This window comes from Phalacrocorax carbo, chromosome 6 (genome assembly GCF_963921805.1).
Source record: "Phalacrocorax carbo chromosome 6, bPhaCar2.1, whole genome shotgun sequence".
Taxonomy (NCBI): Eukaryota; Metazoa; Chordata; class Aves; order Suliformes; family Phalacrocoracidae; genus Phalacrocorax; species Phalacrocorax carbo.
The window spans coordinates 24718635-24737131 of record NC_087518.1 but is presented as its reverse complement, the minus strand read 5'-3'; the positions used below and the strand labels follow the sequence as shown (position 1 = coordinate 24737131).

The following is an 18497-nucleotide window of genomic DNA, read 5'->3' as shown; positions in this document are numbered from 1 at the left end:
CCTCCCGCTGTGGCTGCATCCCAGTGCTTGCCGTGAGTCCCCTAGAGGCCCAAAGCACAAGAGCAGCACAGAGAGGGATCCCTCCCATGAGCTGAGGTCCAGAGCGATGCCCTGACTCCCCGACTGGGCAGGGCCTCAGAGGGCACCTCCCCGTCCTCCTGCACCTGCTGTGCCTGAGCCGTGACGAGGCTTTACCTGTCGTCTCTGCTTTTTGCCAGGGCTGTCAAAGGCCGGAGGAGACCACCATGGCAGCGTATATGAATTTTTCCGCACAGACTCAGGTACTGAGCAGTCTCGCTGGGGTCCCTAAGCGGGAGACATGTCCCAAAACCTGGGAGCGGCTGCAGGTGGTGCCCATGCTGGAGAAGAGGCAGAAGGGGAGAGCAAGGCTCAAGGGTCTCTTGAGAAGGCCTGACTCGGTCCCCACGGGGTGTGGGGGCTGGCCCGCAGGGAGGGAGGGAGGGTTGCGGGTGCCCCTCCCTGCTGCAGGGATAGCTTTCGTCCGAGCGACTGCTCAAGCAGCTGCGCTCCCCCGCTGTGCTCTCCTGACAGCCGCCTGAGTTTTGGTCGGCGGGACAGCCTGTCCCAAAGGGTGGGAGTGTGCCTCCAGGCACCAGCACTGGGGGGAAACAGAGACCTTCCTGGCCATATCAAATGTGCCGTGGGCTTACCTGCGGTGCACAGGACGGGCTAACGTCCCAAATTGCTCCTCCAGGTGTGGCTGGCGAGACAATCCCAAGCGTTTCCAACCCCCAGAGCACCGCAAGTTTTTTCTGTCCCCAAGATGTGCGAAGACGCTGTATGATAGGCACAGCAGCAGTCGTGATTTCCGTGCCACTTGCAATAGCATTGTGCTATGTCATGATCCGACGGCGGAGAAATAGAAGACGGTGAGTCATTCATTTCCCCCCCTCCCCGAATGCTTCCTTCCATGGCTGCTTGTCGTAGCCACGAAGCATTCCTAGTCAGGCTGCTGTGGAGTGGTTGGTTAGTTAGGGGTTGGCCAAAAAACTCTGCTGAGGTTTCTGCTGCTGTCAGACGCTTTAATTGGCATCTTGACTCCTGGGCCTTTGTCTCGAGAGCCCGCTCTCACTGGTGCCAGTGTCAGCTCAAACCGACCCTGCCTGGACAAGAGCAGCCCCAGGAGCACCAGGCATAGGCAAAGCAAGGTCAGGGATGAGAAATAGCAGGGGCGAGCTTGCCCTAGAAAGCAAGACGTGCGCTAGCGCCCGCTCCTGACCAGCAAAGCTGCCCCGAGGAATGCCCCTGCTTGCCAGGGCCATGAGGTGCAGGTGTCCACCTCGGCCAAGGTGTGCCGGCAGCTCAGCCCGTGCTGGGGAGCCTTGCCAGCTCAGGGCCGTGCTGTGGATTGGAGAGTCCCTGTGCCCCATCTGCAGCTGAGGGCCTCAGCAGCCTCCTCTCTCCACAGGCATGCCTCTGCAGCTTCAGAAGCCCGCCGGGAAACCAGCAGATACCCCTCGCGCCCGCAGAGCCGGACCCACCGGCCCAGCACCCCTGAGAGCTGGACCCAATGCCAGCGGCCGCCACTTGTGCATGGGAAACCGGCACGCCCGCCCTCCCCACGGCCCCCCCGCCCCCCGAGCCCGATGGTCCGGCCCCCCAGCAGGGGCTGAAGGCAGCCCCGCCAGGGGAGGGCCTGGGGGTGCGCTGACAGAGCCCCCACCAACAGCTTCGGGGATCAGCCGTTTCTCTACAAATAAAGAGGGACAGAGCTGGCACACAAGTCTCCAGTGGTACAAACAGCAAACCCCGCGAGGCACCAGCACCGGCTGAGCTCCGCAGCCGGGCGCAGCCGTGGATGCCCACTGTGTCGGCAGGCAGGAGCCAGGCACGGGGCTCCTCTGGCCAGCGGCGGGGCCCCGAGGGGCTGGGGCAGCCCACGGCCATGGCCAGCAACACCAACCTGACCCACACGCGGTGCGGGAGGCAGTGACGGGGGCCCAACCTGGCCAGTCGCATGGACCGGTGAAGGTCCGTGGGCTGAGGGAACGATTGTTGCAGCGGGATCGTCTGGCCACAGCTGACCTCCTCAGATGGCATACCCAGGAAAAGGGGGAGCCATCAAGAGCACCTCCTGGGACACAAGTCTGACAAGCAAATGTACTGGAGGCAAAACAAAGGTCCTCACTAATTAATGGGCCCTTGATGGGCCCTAATTGGTGGGCCACCACCACCAATTGGGGGTGCTGCAAAGTGTGTCCACTCTTGGCTGCTGAGCCTGCTGTTAAGAAGCTCCCTGAGCCAGGCTTTTACTGCCTTGGCAGTAAGAAAGTGGTGACCACCCCACTGCTTGAAAGGCTGCCCCGAGGCATTTGTAAGAGTTCAGCTGTGCTGCCCAGGCTGCGGCCACTGTTCACAGGACACCAAAGCAAACCACACACTGACAACCAAGGCCCTTCGCTGGTGCAGATCAGGCACTTTGGGCGGGGTACAACAGTAAGCACGTGGCTTTTTCGACTTAAGGGAGGCTGGGCCCGCTCTTAGTTCCGAGGCCTTGGCTTAGATCGCAGTTATTATTGCCATCAAGGTGTAAACGTGTTGAGGGGGAGAGGGTTTTAACGCTTCTCCTCCAGAAGCCTGGATGATGGTTTTGCCCTCCAGTGCTTCAGCGCGGGCTCCCCCTCTGTGCGTGCGAGCTCTCCGGGTCAGCGAGCCCAAGGGGCCGTACGTTGGTCCGTCCGCACCTCGACAGCTGTTGCACATGTCCTGGAAAGAGTGTTGTGCTGGTTTTGGCTGAGAAGGGGTTAATTCTCCTCACTGTGGGGGTCGGCTACCTTTCCAGCTTCCCGTGCTCTGCCGCGTGGCGGGGGGGGGGCTGGGAGGGGCAGGGCCATGGTGGGGACGGCTGACCCCGACTGGCCAATGGCAGGTTCATTCCATACCATGTGACACCATGACCAATATATTGAGGTGGGGGCAGTTGCAGCGCCAGCGCGGAGGCGGCGCGGCGTCGGGTCGGCGGGCGGCGCGCGGCTGCGGCGCGGGCAGTTTGTTCCGGCGGTTCGTTCCCCCTCTCCCCTCCCTTCCCCCCCTCCCCCGGGGCTTTGCGCCTCTCGTTGTTCTCCTTTACATTGCATTTCTACTGTTGTTTTCTTTTAATTTTAATTATTAAACTGTTCTTATCCCAACCCACGAGCATTACCCTCCTGATTCTCTCCCCCATCTACCGGTGGGGAGTGAGCGAGCGACTGTGTGGGGCTGAGCTGCCGCTAAACCACGACAGTCTTTTTGGCGCCCAACGTGGGGCTCAAGGGTTGGAGATAACAACAGCTGCTGGTCACAGCACCATGTTGTCCTTTTTGCAGTTGGTGTTACAGATTGGTGTTGGTTTGTTGAGTCTGCTGTGTTCTGCTGTGATTAGTAATGTTTTGCCTACAAGATTTGTTATACAAACACTCATTTTCAGCTTTATCTGGTATTTGGGGTTTTTGCTGAAACCGTTACTGTACTTCGGATACCACCTTGTTGAGGCAATTAGCAATTATACCTCCTCCTCTGAGAGATTTTATATGGAGGAAATACAGAATAATACCTTTGCAACTTTGTTCTATGATGTCTGTGCCTTTGTTACAACAGCGTCTTTGTATCTTGAACATCCTTGGGTGGTTAAGGTGCACTTATTGTTAGTTTTTGGGCAGGTTGTTTTGGTTTTGACTAAGCAACTTAAGAATATCACCCAGAAATCTGCCCCGAGGCTTGATAGTTACGAGTGGCAGGGCATGTGGGATAGCATGGGCAAATACCTAGGGCGGTGGGCACCCCCAGTGTTTTGGAGTTTCACCCCCGAACAAGTGCAGAATCCTAAAAAACTAGTAGAATATTTGGAGAAAGTATGTTGTTACGCTGGGAACTCCAGAGAGACACAGATAACTGCAACATGCTGGGGTCTGGCCCATGCATACCGAGCCCTGCTCAACAGCATTCAATGCCCCCAGGGGGAAGAGAATGTCTCTGGATTGAAATGCAAAGTGACTGGCACTGTAGACAATCCAGCCCGGACGACAGGCACTGCAGCCACTCAAACCCCCACAACAAGTACCGGAGCTAGCTCAGAAAATAAACCCGTACCAGTATCAGTTGCCCCCATACACAAGACAAAATATTGGAAGCGGACATCAACTCGTTTAGAACGGGATGATGAAGAACCAGGGCCATCGCGGGGAGAGGAGGGAGAAGTAATAAATGAAATAGAGACCACCCGATCCCTGTCCTTAAGCGAGTTGCGAGATATGCGAAAAGATTATAGCCGTCGTTCAGGTGAGCACATTGTCACCTGGCTGCTCTGATGCTGGGATAATGGGGCCAGTAGCCTGGAACTAGAGGGAAAAGAAGCCAAACAATTGGGATCCCTTTCTGGGGAAGGGGGCGTTGACAAAGCAATAGGAAAAAAGCCACAAGCCCTCAGCCTCTGGAGGCGACTCCTGTCTGGAGTGAAGGAAAGGTATCCCTTTAAAGAAGATGTTACATATCGCCCAGGAAAATGGACAACTATGGAGAAAGGCATCCAGTATCTAAGGGAATTAGCTGTGTTTGAGGTGATTTATGGTGACCTGGACGATCAACGGTCATCCAAAGATCCAGATGAAGCCGAGTGCACACGACCCATGTGGCGGAAGTTTGTACGGAGCGCACCATCTTCGCATGCAAACTCATTGGCAGTGATGTCCTGGAAAGATGACAAGACACCAACGGTGGCAGAGGTGATAGATAAACTCCGAGATTACGACACAAATATCTCTTCCTCGCTTGTCTCTGCTGTGGAGAAACTATCCCAAGAGGTCCAGCAACTCAAAGAAGATCTGTCCTACTCCCCACCTCGACAGAGCAGTGTCTCAGCTGTTAGGAATAAGCGTCCTTTGGCTCAAAGAAGGGGATACACACCACGGGCCACCCTATGGTTCTACCTGCGTGACCACGGAGAGGACATGATGAGGTGGGATGGCAAGCCTACCTCGACCCTACAGGCACGAGTGCATGAACTGCAAGGAAGAACAGTCACTCAGGGGGGCTCTTCCAGGAAAGCCGCTGCTCCAATTTCCAGTGAACAAGTCCCCAGACAGAGGAGTAGAAGCGCAGATTTTATTTCTAAGTGTAATAGAAGGACTCCTGATTCACATTTGCAGGAAGTGAGTTGTGACTGCCATGATCAGGACTAGAGGGGCCCTGCCTCCAGCCGGGTGGAGGAAAGGGATAACCGGGCTTACTGGACTGTGTGGATCCGATGGCCTGGCACGTCCGACCCACAGGAGTATAAAGCTTTAGTGGACACCGGCGCACAGTGCACCTTAATGCCATCGAACTATATAGGGGCAGAACCCATCAGCATTGCTGGAGTGACAGGGGGATCCCAAGAGCTAACTGTATTGGAGGCCGAAGTGAGCCTAACTGGCAATGAGTGGCAGAAGCACCCCATTGTGACTGGCCCAGAGGCTCCGTGCATCCTTGGCATAGACTACCTCAGGAAAGGGTATTTCAAGGACCCAAAAGGTTACAAGTGGGCTTTTGGTGTAGCTGCCTTGGAGACGGAGGAAACTGAACAGCTGTCTACCTTGCCCGGTCTCTCAAAGGACCCTTCTGTGGTGGGGTTGCTGAAGGTCAAAGAACAACAGGTGCCAATCGCCACCACAACAGTGCACCGGCGGCAATATCGCACCAACAGAGACTCTCTGATCCCCATCCATAAACTCATTCACCAACTGAGGAGCCAAGGAGTCATCAGTAAGACCCACTCACCCTTTAACAGTCCCATATGGCCAGTCCGGAAGTCTAATGGAGAGTGGAGGCTAACAGTAGACTATCGTGGCCTGAATGAAGTCACTCCACCGTTGAGTGCTGCTGTGCCAGACATGCTAGAACTTCAATACGAACTGGAGTCAAAGGCGGCCAAGTGGTATGCCACAATTGATATTGCTAATGCATTCTTCTCAATCCCTCTGGCAGCAGAGTGCAGGCCACAGTTTGCTTTCACATGGAGGGGCGTTCAGTATACCTGGAATCGACTGCCCCAGGGGTGGAAACACAGTCCTGCCATTTGCCATGGACTGATTCAGACTGTACTGGAACAGGGAGAAGCTCCAGAACACCTTCAGTACATTGATGACATCATTGTGTGGGGCAGCACAGCGGAAGAAGTTTTTGAGAAAGGAGAGAAAATAGTCCAAATCCTTCTGAAGGCTGGTTTTGCCATAAAACAAAGTAAGGTGAAGGGACCTGCACGAGAAATCCAGTTCTTAGGAATCAAATGGCAAGATGGTCATCGTCATATTCCAATGGATGTGATCAACAAAATAGCAGCCATGTCTCCACCAACTAGCAAAAAGGAAACACAAGCTTTCTTGGGCGTTGTGGGTTTTTGGAGAATGCATATTCCAAATTACAGTCTGATTGTAAGCCCTCTCTATCAAGTGACCCGGAAAAAGAATGATTTCAAATGGGGCCCTGAGCAACGACAAGCCTTTGAACAGATTAAACGAGAAATAGTCCATGCAGTAGCTCTTGGGCCAGTCCGGGCAGGACAAGATGTAAAAAATGTGCTCTACACCGCAGCCGGGGAGAATGGCCCTACCTGGAGCCTCTGGCAGAAAGCACCAGGGGAGACCCAGGGTCGACCCCTAGGGTTTTGGAGTCGGGGATACAGAGGGTCCGAAGCCCGCTATACTCCAACTGAAAAAGAGATATTAGCAGCATATGAAGGGGTTCGAGCTGCTTCAGAAGTGGTTGGTACTGAAGCACAGTTGCTCCTGGCACCCCGACTGCCAGTGCTGGGCTGGATGTTCAAAGGAAACATCCCCTCTACACACCATGCAACTGATGCTACGTGGAGTAAATGGGTTGCACTGATTACCCAGCGGGCTCGAGTAGGAAACCCCAGTCGCCCAGGAATCTTGGAAGTGATTATGGACTGGCCAGAAGGCAAAGATTTTGGATTATCACCAGAGGAGGAGGTGACACGTGCTGAAGAAGCCCCACTGTATAACCAACTGCCAGAAAATGAGAAGCAATACGCCCTGTTCACTGATGGGTCCTGTCGCCTTGTGGGAAAGCACCGGAGATGGAAGGCTGCTGTATGGAGTCCTACACGACAAGTAGCAGAAACTGCTGAAGGAGAAGGTGAATCGAGCCAGTTTGCAGAGGTAAAGGCCATCCAGCTGGCCTTAGACATCGCTGAACGGGAAAAGTGGCCAGTGCTCTATCTCTGTACTGACTCCTGGATGGTGGCAAATGCCTTGTGGGGCTGGCTGCAGCAATGGAAGCAAAGCAACTGGCAGCGCAGAGGCAAACCCATCTGGGCTGCCGCACTGTGGCAAGATATTGCTGCCCGGGTAGAGAACCTGGTTGTAAAGGTACGTCATGTGGATGCTCACGTCCCCAAGAGTCGGGCCACTGAAGAACATCGGAACAACCAGCAGGTAGATCAGGCTGCCAAGATTGAAGTGGCTGAGGTGGATCTGGACTGGCAGCATAAGGGTGAACTATTTCTAGCTCGGTGGGCCGATGACACCTCAGGTCATCAAGGGAGAGATGCAACATACAGGTGGGCTCGTGATCGAGGGGTGGACTTGACTATGGATATTATTGCACAGGTTATCCACGAATGTGACACATGCGCTGCAATCAAGCAAGCAAAGCGGGTAAAGCCTCTGTGGTATGGGGGACGATAGCTGAAATATAGATATGGGGAGGCCTGGCAAATTGACTATATCACACTCCCACAGACCCGCCAAGGCAAGCGCCATGTGCTTACAATGGTAGAAACAACGACTGGCTGGCTGGAAACATATCCTGTCCCCCACGCCACTGCCTGGAACACTATCCTGGGTCTTGAGAAACAAGTCCTGTGGCGACATGGCACCCCAGAGAGAATTGAGTCAGACAACGGGACTCATTTCCGAAATAGCCTCATAGACACCTGGGCCAAAGAGCATGACATTGAGTGGGAGTATCACATCCCCTATCACGCACCAGCCTCTGGGGAAATTGAACGGTACAATGGACTGTTAAAAACTACACTGAGAGCAATGGGGGGTGGAACATTCAAGCACTGGGATACACATTTAGCAAAAGCCACGTGGTTAGTCAACACGAGGGGATCTGCCAACCGAGCTGGCCCTGCCCAGTCAGAATCCTTACGTACTGTGGAAGGGGATAGAGTCCCTGTAGTGCACACAAAAAGTATGCTGGGCAAAACAGTCTGGGTTCTTCCTGCCTCCGGCAAAGGCAAACCCATTCGTGGGATTGCTTTTGCTCGAGGACCTGGGTGCACTTGGTGGGTGATGCGGGAGGATGGAGAAATCCGATGTGTGCCTCAAGGGGATTTGATTTTGGGTGAAAACAGTCAATGAACTGCATGGCACAATGTGAACTGCTATATAATACTGTGTGTCACCTCTGTGTTGTACCAATGATATCAGAGTACGAGCCTCCCAACCCATGGAAGATCAACTATGAAACAAGCCGTGCAGCAGTGATGGAACGATGACTGACTCGGTATGCAGCGACCCAACGCCACACACCATCTCTCCCACCCGGAAAGACTGATACAACAGATGGAGCCCAGAGTCATGGACTGGATGAACTCAATGGACATTTTTAATGGACATTGTACAGGGAAGGTCCATGAACTAAGGGAATGATGTCTGTGTATTATGTTAAAGGATGGGAAGGGGAGGGGTGGTGGTTGGTATGGTTGTATTGCATTATATGGGACCTGGGCATGGTGTAAATGGTATGGAATAAGGGGTGGAGAATGTGCTGGTTTTGGCTGTGAAGGGGTTAATTCTCCTCACTGTGGGGGTCAGCTACCTTTCCAGCTTCCCGCGCTCTGCCGCGTGGCGGGGGGGACTGGGAGGGGCAGGGCCATGGTGGGGACGGCTGACCCCGACTGGCCAATGGCAGGTTCATTCCATACCATGTGACACCATGACCAATATATTGAGGTGGGGGCAGTTGCAGCGCCAGCGCGGAGGCGGCGCGGCGTCGGGTCGGCGGGCGGTGCGCGGCTGCGGCGCGGGCAGTTTGTTCCGGCGGTTCGTTCCCCCTCTCCCCTCCCTTCCCCCCCTCCCCCGGGGCTTTGCGCCTCTCGTTGTTCTCCTTTACATTGCATTTCTACTGTTGTTTTCTTTTAATTTTAATTATTAAACTGTTCTTATCCCAACCCACGAGCGTTACCCTCCTGATTCTCTCCCCCATCTACCGGTGGGGAGTGAGCGAGCGACTGTGTGGGGCTGAGCTGCTGCTAAACCACGACAAGTGTCTGGAGAGCTGCCAGGAGCCAGCCAAGAGGTCACCAGGCTCCTCCGCTGCTCACCAAATTGGTGCTGTAGGTCACAGGGGCACGGGAGAGCACACAGGGGAAGTATCACGTGCTGGCCTTGCTCCAACGTGCCACCCTGGGCTTTGCCCACTGGCAAGGGACCCTAGGCTAGGCCGACTTTGGGTTTGATGCCACCCTCCTGTTGAGAGAACAGCAGGACTGCGGTCTTTCTTTCCCCCATTTGTCACAGACTCGTTGATAGCATGCAGGTGACCTAACTTCAGACACCTGAGCTACTGCCAGCTGCTCCAGCCCCCTCATCATCATCTTTGTGGCCCTGCTCTGCACCTGCTCCAGCAGGTCTGTGTCTTTCCTATGCTCTTTATTACCACCGTACACCCCGCGGGATAAACACCAGGGGAGAACTGCAGCTGAAGTCAGTGTAATAGGAAAGACCCGGCCTGCCTCTGTGCAAAAGACAAGAGCAGAAAGGGGAAATTGGCCAGCACCCTCAGTCAACACTGAGCACGAGAGCTGGCAGAAGATGTGGTGAGACAAAGGGCTCCCTCCCAGTCCCTTAAAAGGGTTGCCAACTCCCGTTTTACGGGAAATGGTTGGGTTTCCCTCATGAATTCCTCATGACGCTCCTCCGGGGTCTGTGTCGGGAGATGGAGTGACACCGTACGACGTGGGAGCCAGCGGATGTTAGGGGTGTGAGCCCAAATCCATCAGCGCTGAACCGAGCCTGCCACCATGCAGGGAGCTGGGGTCAGAGCTTGATCCGTGGGGCCGCTGCCCCCACCGCTCAGGCTCCCAGGCCTGAGCTGATGGCTGCAATTAGGGATTGCTTCTTGACAACGCTCCTCCTTGACACGGGAGCCCAACTATCAATGGCACATAAGGACACTTAGCAAAGGACAGCCTCCACTGAGCAAACGGTGCCTTAGCATGTAACACAACACCAACTTGCAGTTAAAAGGATGCCAGTGTCTGTTCAGGACCGCACGATGACTTTCCAGGGTTACTTGCTTGGGGCGGAACGCTCCAGCCCTCACTGGGAGCTGGCACACTCTTTCTCAGGTTATTTCCATTTTCCTTCTGGAGGGCCAAAGAACAGAGGATAAAAAAAACTCCCCAGCAGGCCAGGGCTTGACCAAAGCCCGTGGAGAAGGTAGTCCCAACAGTCAGCTAGTCAGCCTGCTAGGAGAACATGACGAGTTGGGCATAAGCAGGCAAGTCTTTCATTTTGGTTTAATTTGTGGAGGTGGAGGGACCAGGCACTCTCAGGCACTAAAGTTAATGCAAGTTCTGCTCCACTCCACCCAAAACAGCTCCGAGCAATACCTTTTCCTCTGCCACACGCTTTCAGAGGCAAAAGACATTTGGCTTATCCTAACACATATTTCGCGTTCAGATTGACTCGGTCTTTGCAGTCGATGCTCCCAGCACCCTGAATCGTAGCATCACAGAATGGTTTGGGTTGCGAGGGCCCTGTAAAGGCCATCTAGCCCAACCCCACCTGCAATGAGCAGGGCCATCTGCAACTACATCAGGCTGCTCAGAGCCTCGTCCAGCCTGACCGTCACTGTTTCCAGGGATGGGACAGCTACCACTTCCCGGGGCAACCTGTGCCGGTGTTTCACCACCCTCAGCGTAAAAAATGTCTCCCTTATATCCGCTCTGAATCTACCCTCTTTTAGTTTAAAACCACTACCCCTTGCCCTGCTGCAATAGGCCCTCCTAAAAACTCTCTCCCCATCTTACAAGCCCCCTGCAAGTATCGAGAGGCCGCAAGGAGGTCTCCCCGCAGCCTTCTCGTCAGTTGGGCTGAACAACCCAACTCCCTCGGCCTTTCCTCATAGGAGAGGTGTTCCAGACCTCTGAGGGTCACTTTTGTGGCCCTCCTCTGGACCCGCTCCAACAGCTCCATGTCTTTCCTGTGCTCAGGGCTCCAGAGCTGGACACAGTACTGCAGGTGGGGTCTCACCAGAGCGGAGCGGAGGGGCAGAATCACCTCCCTCCACCTGCTGCCCACCCTTCTTTTGATGCAGCCCAGGATAACATCGGCTTTCTGGGCTGCGAGTGCTCATTGCCGGCTCCTGTGCAGCTTTCCATCCACCAGTACCCCCAAGTCCTTTTCCACAGGGCTGCTCTCAATCCCTTCATCCCCCAGGCTCTGTTGATACCAGGGCTTGCCCCAACCCTGCAGGCGCAGGACCCTGCACTTGGCCTTCGTGAACCGTGTGATGTTCCCATGAGCCCACTTCTTGAGCTTGCCCAGCTCCCTCTGGATGGCACCCCATCCCTCAGGCGTGTCAGCCGCACCACTCAGCTTGCTGTCGCCTGCAAACTTGCCGAGGGGGCACTCGATCCTGCTGTCTATGCCATTGCATTGATGAAGATGTTAAACAGTACTCGTCCCAGTACAGAACACTGAGGGACACCACTCGTCCCTGATCTCCATCTGGACACTGAGCCATTGACCATGACCCTCTGGATGAGACCATCCAGCCAATTCCTTATCCACCAAACAGTCCATCCATCAGATCCATAGCTCTCCAATCTAGAGAGAAGGATGATATGGGGGACCGTGTCAAAGGCCTTTTGGAAGTCCAGCTAGATGACATCTGTAGCTCTTCCCTTGTCCGCTGGTGTAGTCACTCCATCATAGAAGGCCACTAGGTTGGTCAGGTGGTATATACACACCCTGTGCTCTCCTGGGTTCCCTTTGCATGTCAAATAATTGGAGAGAGTACTCTTCTGTTTCAGGGATTGACTTTGCTCTTTCAGGAGCCTGACAGAGCGTACTCCCTTAAATTTCACATGAAGAAGGAATGGAAAAGTCAAGGCTTCATCTTTGGTGGAAAACAAAAGTGACTCGTTAGCCCTGGGGTCCCCCAAGGCACCAAACTGGGCTCCAGCCTGGAAGCTGCCGACGGAAGGGGATCTTGCACTTGTCTTGAGACTGAAATAGCTCACTCTTCAGCCTCACGAGCTGTTGCTAACAGCCCCCAAGGAGGTCAGAAAGCCCTTGGCTGTGGTTTCTGGTTGTTCTGGGGGACTGTGAACTCCTCGCTGCCCCTGTGACAGTGCCCGGAAAACAGAGCAGAGCCGTGGGCTCAGCCCCAGCTGGGCCTGTGTCCCAGCCCTTGGACAGAGCTGCCCGACGGGATGTGCTCCCCTCCCAAAGAGGGCAGCTCCCCTGGCTGTGCTCCAGCGGCTCTCCACGAGCGCCCCGAGGGCCATCCCCACACAGGCTCGGCCAGGCCGTGAGGTCACAGCGAGGCTGTGACATCACAGAGCCCCACAGTGCTGTGCTGGCTATAAATACTGACCGCTCAGCCCCCGGACCCATCTGCAGCAGCAGCAGCGGCAGCAGCGGCAGCGACAGCAGCGGCTGCAGCGACAGCAGCGGCTGCGGCAGTGGCAGGGCCATGGCCACCACCCACCACCTCCTCCTCATCCTCCTCCTGGTGGCCCTGCATGCCAGGGTTACCCAGGCTGCTCCGTGGCAAGCACTGGAAGCAGGTAAGCAGGCAGCGCTGGTGCAGCCTTTCACAGGCCAGCGGGCTCTTCTCCCCAAGAAGCGTGGGTGATGGTTTTTTTTCCCTCCAGAGCTTTAACGAGGGTCACCTCTCTGTGTGTTTGTGTGTGTGTGTGTGAGAGAGAGCTCTCCCGAGAAGAAAGCCCCAAAGGGCCGTATGTTGGTCCGGCTGCTCCTCAACGGGTGTTGCACATGGCCTGCAAAGAGTGTCTGAAGAGCTGCAAGGAGCCAGTCAAGACGTCCCCGGGCCCCTCTGCAGCTTTGGCACTCCCCACCTATGTCTGGCTACCACCTCGTTACCTGACCCCCTTCCAGTGCCTGCAGTTCACGAGGGCAGAAGTGGATCCCAACATGCAACGGAAATGTTACTCTTCTGTGCTTGCTTTTAGGTGAGGGTCGTGGCAACGGTTATCCAGCCTCTCGGCTGGATGTTGGTTTGGAGCCCTTGGGGCTTCCTGGAGGTAAGGTCTCGGTGTCCCTTTCCTTGAAAGAATTAACATTGACACTGTGGCAAGAGTTTATTCATGTGCCATTTTCCTGAAGGTCCTCTCAAAGTCGAGAGCTTCCTGACCTCTTGGCCTCTTCCTGTCCCCGAGCCTGAGAGCAATCCCACAGGTTAAGGCAGTGGGAGGAGGGAGCAGTCACCTTTTAATCTTCTTGCCATGTGAAATGCAAGCTGCTCCTTCCGTGGCCAATGATGCGCAGACAACAGGTGACGGAGGCTTCTCTGGGTGTTTAGTTACAGACGTGCCCGTAGGGAGGACTTTTGCAGCTCCTCGGCTGGATGCTGTGCTACAGAGCGGCTGGCATCGCAGGGGTGAGTGGTCCGTCTCCGCTGACCTTGCAGGCTAAGCACTGGTTGCCTGTAATTTATTCCTGTGAAATTGCACCAAATGCTTTCCCTGAAGGTCCTCCAAGAGCCAGGTACCAAGCTGAAGGAGGGAAAAAGTCCCCGGGGCCATCGCATGCCCTAAGGCAAATGCTGGAAGAACTGGAGAGAGGACACGGTGGGTGTCTTTCGCTCTGCCTTAGCCGTGAGATGTGACAACCGGAGGTTTTACGTACAAGACTGGGCACGCTGTAGCCTGCGCAGCGGGAAGGGATTGATCAGGGCCTCGCTGCAGCGACGCTGGCTTTCGCACCTTGCAGGTGCTGGCAAGCCATAGAGATGGTGCAGAGCCTTTGCTGCCTGTTGTGCTTCAGGCCGAGTGCCAGAGGCAGCTGCAGTCCCAGCTTGCCCAGTACGGCTCAGAGGCGGCTTGTGCAGATGTCGCAGGCAGATTGGAGGGCCTGGCGCGTGCTGCACTTGTGCTCAGCACGCGCAGTGCTGCTTGCCCACTGAGAGCCAGTTCCAGGTGGGGGCGAGGTCCCAAGCAGTGCTGCTTGCCCTTTCCTAGTGCTGGAGGTCGGGCAGAGATGCTGACTCAGCGGGCTTTCTGCCTTGTGCTCGATTTCCCATCTGCAGACCGATAGCTGGGATGGGACGAACATGACCGTTGCTGGGGCTTACAGGGAAGGGCAGGAGGGCCTTGCATAGGAGCAGCCCTGCTCAGAAGGGCTGTTTCCCCGGCTGGCCTGGCTGCATCTTCTTCCCATCCTCTTTGAAGGAAGGCATTTAGCATCACCTTACCGTCTCCCAAAAACGCACTACGTGCAATGCGAACCAGGAGATCGCGTGCAATTTCCTGGTCTCCCAGCAGATCAGGCCTGGCTGTTGTTTGGACTAGTGACTAGGCGCAGCCCCAAAAGCCCCGGCAATTTGTCTAAACCTTATTACCCATGTCTTTGAGAAGCACTGCCTCCCAAAGATGCCACCTCCCTGATGGGAAGGGTTCCAACTAATCCAATGTCCCGCTTGCTTTCTCAAGGGACGGACCGAGAGGCTGCGCACAAGGAGGCGTTTTTGGAAGGAAGCAGTGGCTCCCTGCCAGCCTCTGCTGAAGAAACAGAGGCGATGCAAGCCAACGGCATGCCAGGTAATTGCCGTCCCGTGGTCAGGCGGTGTCACCCATTGGGATCGCTATATGTCAGCAGGCTCCTCCCCCGGTGCTGGCTCTGGCACAACACAGCAGCAGCCAAAGATGAAAGGGTTTTGGGTTCGAGGCATCGGGAACACGTTCCGCAGACGGTGGGGAACGTGACTCTTGCACAAACGTACCTCCTGCTGTGGCTGCATCCCAGTGCTTGCCGTGAGTCCCCTAGAGGCCCAAAGCACAAGAGCAGCACAGAGAGGGATCCCTCCCATGAGCTGAGGTCCAGAGCGATGCCCTGACTCCCCGACTGGGCAGGGCCTCAGAGGGAACCTCCCCATCCTCCTGCACCTGCTGTGCCTGAGCCGTGACGAGGCTTTACCTGTCGTCTCTGCTTTTTGCCAGGGCTGTCAAAGGCCGGAGGAGACCACCATGGCAGCGTATATGAATTTTTCCGCACAGACTCAGGTACTGAGCAGTCTCGCTGGGGTCCCTAAGCGGGAGACATGTCCCAAAACCTGGGAGCGGCTGCAGGTGGTGCCCATGCTGGAGAAGAGGCAGAAGGGGAGAGCAAGGCTCAAGGGTCTCTTGAGAAGGCCTGACTCGGTCCCCACAGGGTGTGGGGGCTGGCCCGCAGGGAGGGAGGGAGGGTTGCGGGTGCCCCTCCCTGCTGCAGGGATAGCTTTCGTCCGAGCGACTGCTCAAGCAGCTGCGCTCCCCCACCGTGCTCTCCTGACAGCCGCCTGAGTTTTGGTCGGCGGGACAGCCTGTCCCAAAGGGTGGGAGTGTGCCTCCAGGCACCAGCACTGGGGGGAAACAGAGACCTTCCTGGCCATATCAAATGTGCCGTGGGCTTACCTGCGGTGCACAGGACGGGCTAACGTCCCAAATTGCTCCTCCAGGTGTGGCTGGCGAGACAATCCCAAGCGTTTCCAACCCCCAGAGCACCGCAAGTTTTTTCTGTCCCCAAGATGTGCGAAGACGCTGTATGATAGGCACAGCAGCAGTCGTGATTTCCGTGCCACTTGCAATAGCGTTGTGCTATGTCATGATCCGACGGCGGAGAAATAGAAGACGGTGAGTCATTCATTTCCCCCCCTCCCCGAATGCTTCCTTCCATGGCTGCTTGTCGTAGCCACGAAGCATTCCTAGTCAGGCTGCTGTGGAGTGGTTGGTTAGTTAGGGGTTGGCCAAAAAACTCTGCTGAGGTTTCTGCTGCTGTCAGACGCTTTAATTGGCATCTTGACTCCTGGGCCTTTGTCTCGAGAGCCCGCTCTCACTGGTGCCAGTGTCAGCTCAAACCGACCCTGCCTGGACAAGAGCAGCCCCAGGAGCACCAGGCATAGGCAAAGCAAGGTCAGGGATGAGAAATAGCAGGGGCGAGCTTGCCCTAGAAAGCAAGACGTGCGCTAGCGCCCGCTCCTGACCAGCAAAGCTGCCCCGAGGAATGCCCCTGCTTGCCAGGGCCATGAGGTGCAGGTGTCCACCTCGGCCAAGGTGTGCCGGCAGCTCAGCCCGTGCTGGGGAGCCTTGCCAGCTCAGGGCCGTGCTGTGGATTGGAGAGTCCCTGTGCCCCATCTGCAGCTGAGGGCCTCAGCAGCCTCCTCTCTCCACAGGCATGCCTCTGCAGCTTCAGAAGCCCGCCGGGAAACCAGCAGATACCCCTCGCGCCCGCAGAGCCGGACCCGCCGGCCCAGCACCCCTGAGAGCTGGACCCAACGCCAGCGGCCGCCACTTGTGCATGGGAAACCGGCACGCCCGCCCTCCCCACGGCCCCCCCGCCCCCCAAGCCCGATGGTCCGGCCCCCCAGCAGGGGCTGAAGGCAGCCCCGCCAGGGGAGGGCCTGGGGGTGCGCTGACAGAGCCCCCACCAACAGCTTCGGGGATCAGCCGTTTCTCTACAAATAAAGAGGGACAGAGCTGGCACACAAGTCTCCAGTGGTACAAACAGCAAACCCCGCGAGGCACCAGCACCGGCTGAGCTCCGCAGCCGGGCGCAGCCGTGGATGCCCACTGTGTCGGCAGGCAGGAGCCAGGCACGGGGCTCCTCTGGCCAGCGGCGGGGCCCCGAGGGGCTGGGGCAGCCCACGGCCATGGCCAGCAACACCAACCTGACCCACACGCGGTGCGGGAGGCCGTGACGGGGGCCCAACCTGGCCAGTCGCATGGACCGGTGAAGGTCCGTGGGCTGAGGGAACGATTGTTGCAGCGGGATCGTCTGGCCACAGCTGACCTCCTCAGATGGCATACCCAGGAAAAGGGGGAGCCATCAAGAGCACCTCCTGGGACACAAGTCTGACAAGCAAATGTACTGGAGGCAAAACAAAGGTCCTCACTAATTAATGGGCCCTTGATGGGCCCTAATTGGTGGGCCACCACCACCAATTGGGGGTGCTGCAAAGTGTCTCCACTCTTGGCTGCTGAGCCTGCTGTTAAGAAGCTCCCTGAGCCAGGCTTTTACTGCCTTGGCAGTAAGAAAGTGGTGACCACCCCACTGCTTGAAAGGCTGCCCCGAGGCATTTGTAAGAGTTCAGCTGTGCTGCCCAGGCTGCGGCCACTGTTCACAGGACACCAAAGCAAACCACACACTGACAACCAAGGCCCTTCGCTGGTGCAGATCAGGCACTTTGGGCGGGGTACAACAGTAAGCACGTGGCTTTTTCGACTTAAGGGAGGCTGGGCCCGCTCTTAGTTCCGAGGCCTTGGCTTAGATCGCAGTTATTATTGCCATCAAGGTGTAAACGTGTTGAGGGGGAGAGGGTTTTAACGCTTCTCCTCCAGAAGCCTGGATGATGGTTTTGCCCTCCAGTGCTTCAGCGCGGGCTCCCCCTCTGTGCGTGCGAGCTCTCCGGGTCAGCGAGCCCAAGGGGCCGTACGTTGGTCCGTCCGCTCCTTGACAGCTGTTGCACATGGCCTGGAAAGAGTGTCTGGAGAGCTGCCAGGAGCCAGCCAAGAGGTCACCAGGCTCCTCCGCTGCTCACCAAATTGGTGCTGTAGGTCACAGGGGCACGGGAGAGCACACAGGGGAAGTATCACGTGCTGGCCTTGCTCCAACGTGCCACCCTGGGCTTTGCCCACTGGCAAGGGACCCTAGGCTAGGCCGACTTTGGGTTTGATGCCACCCTCCTGTTGAGAGAACAGCAGGACTGCGGTCTTTCTTTCCCCCATTTGTCACAGACTCGTTGATAGCATGCAGGTGACCTAACTTCAGACACCTGAGCTACTGCCAGCTGCTCCAGCCCCCTCATCATCATCTTTGTGGCCCTGCTCTGCACCTGCTCCAGCAGGTCTGTGTCTTTCCTATGCTCTTTATTACCACCGTACACCCCGCGGGATAAACACCAGGGGAGAACTGCAGCTGAAGTCAGTGTAATAGGAAAGACCCAGCCTGCCTCTGTGCAAAAGACAAGAGCAGAAAGGGGAAATTGGCCAGCACCCTCAGTCAACACTGAGCACGAGAGCTGGCAGAAGATGTGGTGAGACAAAGGGCTCCCTCCCAGTCCCTTAAAAGGGTTGCCAACTCCCGTTTTACGGGAAATGGTTGGGTTTCCCTCATGAATTCCTCATGACGCTCCTCCGGGGTCTGTGTCGGGAGATGGAGTGACACCGTACGACGTGGGAGCCAGCGGATGTTAGGGGTGTGAGCCCAAATCCATCAGCGCTGAACCGAGCCTGCCACCATGCAGGGAGCTGGGGTCAGAGCTTGATC

At 56.3% G+C, this 18497-nt stretch overlaps 1 long non-coding RNA gene across 1 annotated transcript; it reads left to right on the top strand.

Moving 5' to 3' along the window:
* Positions 1 to 14346: 14346 nt before the first annotated feature.
* Positions 14347 to 16870, top strand: LOC135314064 (uncharacterized). The gene is made up of 4 exons (XR_010373547.1): positions 14347 to 14794; positions 15194 to 15256; positions 15691 to 15865; positions 16405 to 16870. It is a non-coding gene; the product is annotated as an uncharacterized LOC135314064 (long non-coding RNA).
* Positions 16871 to 18497: the final 1627 nt, after the last annotated feature.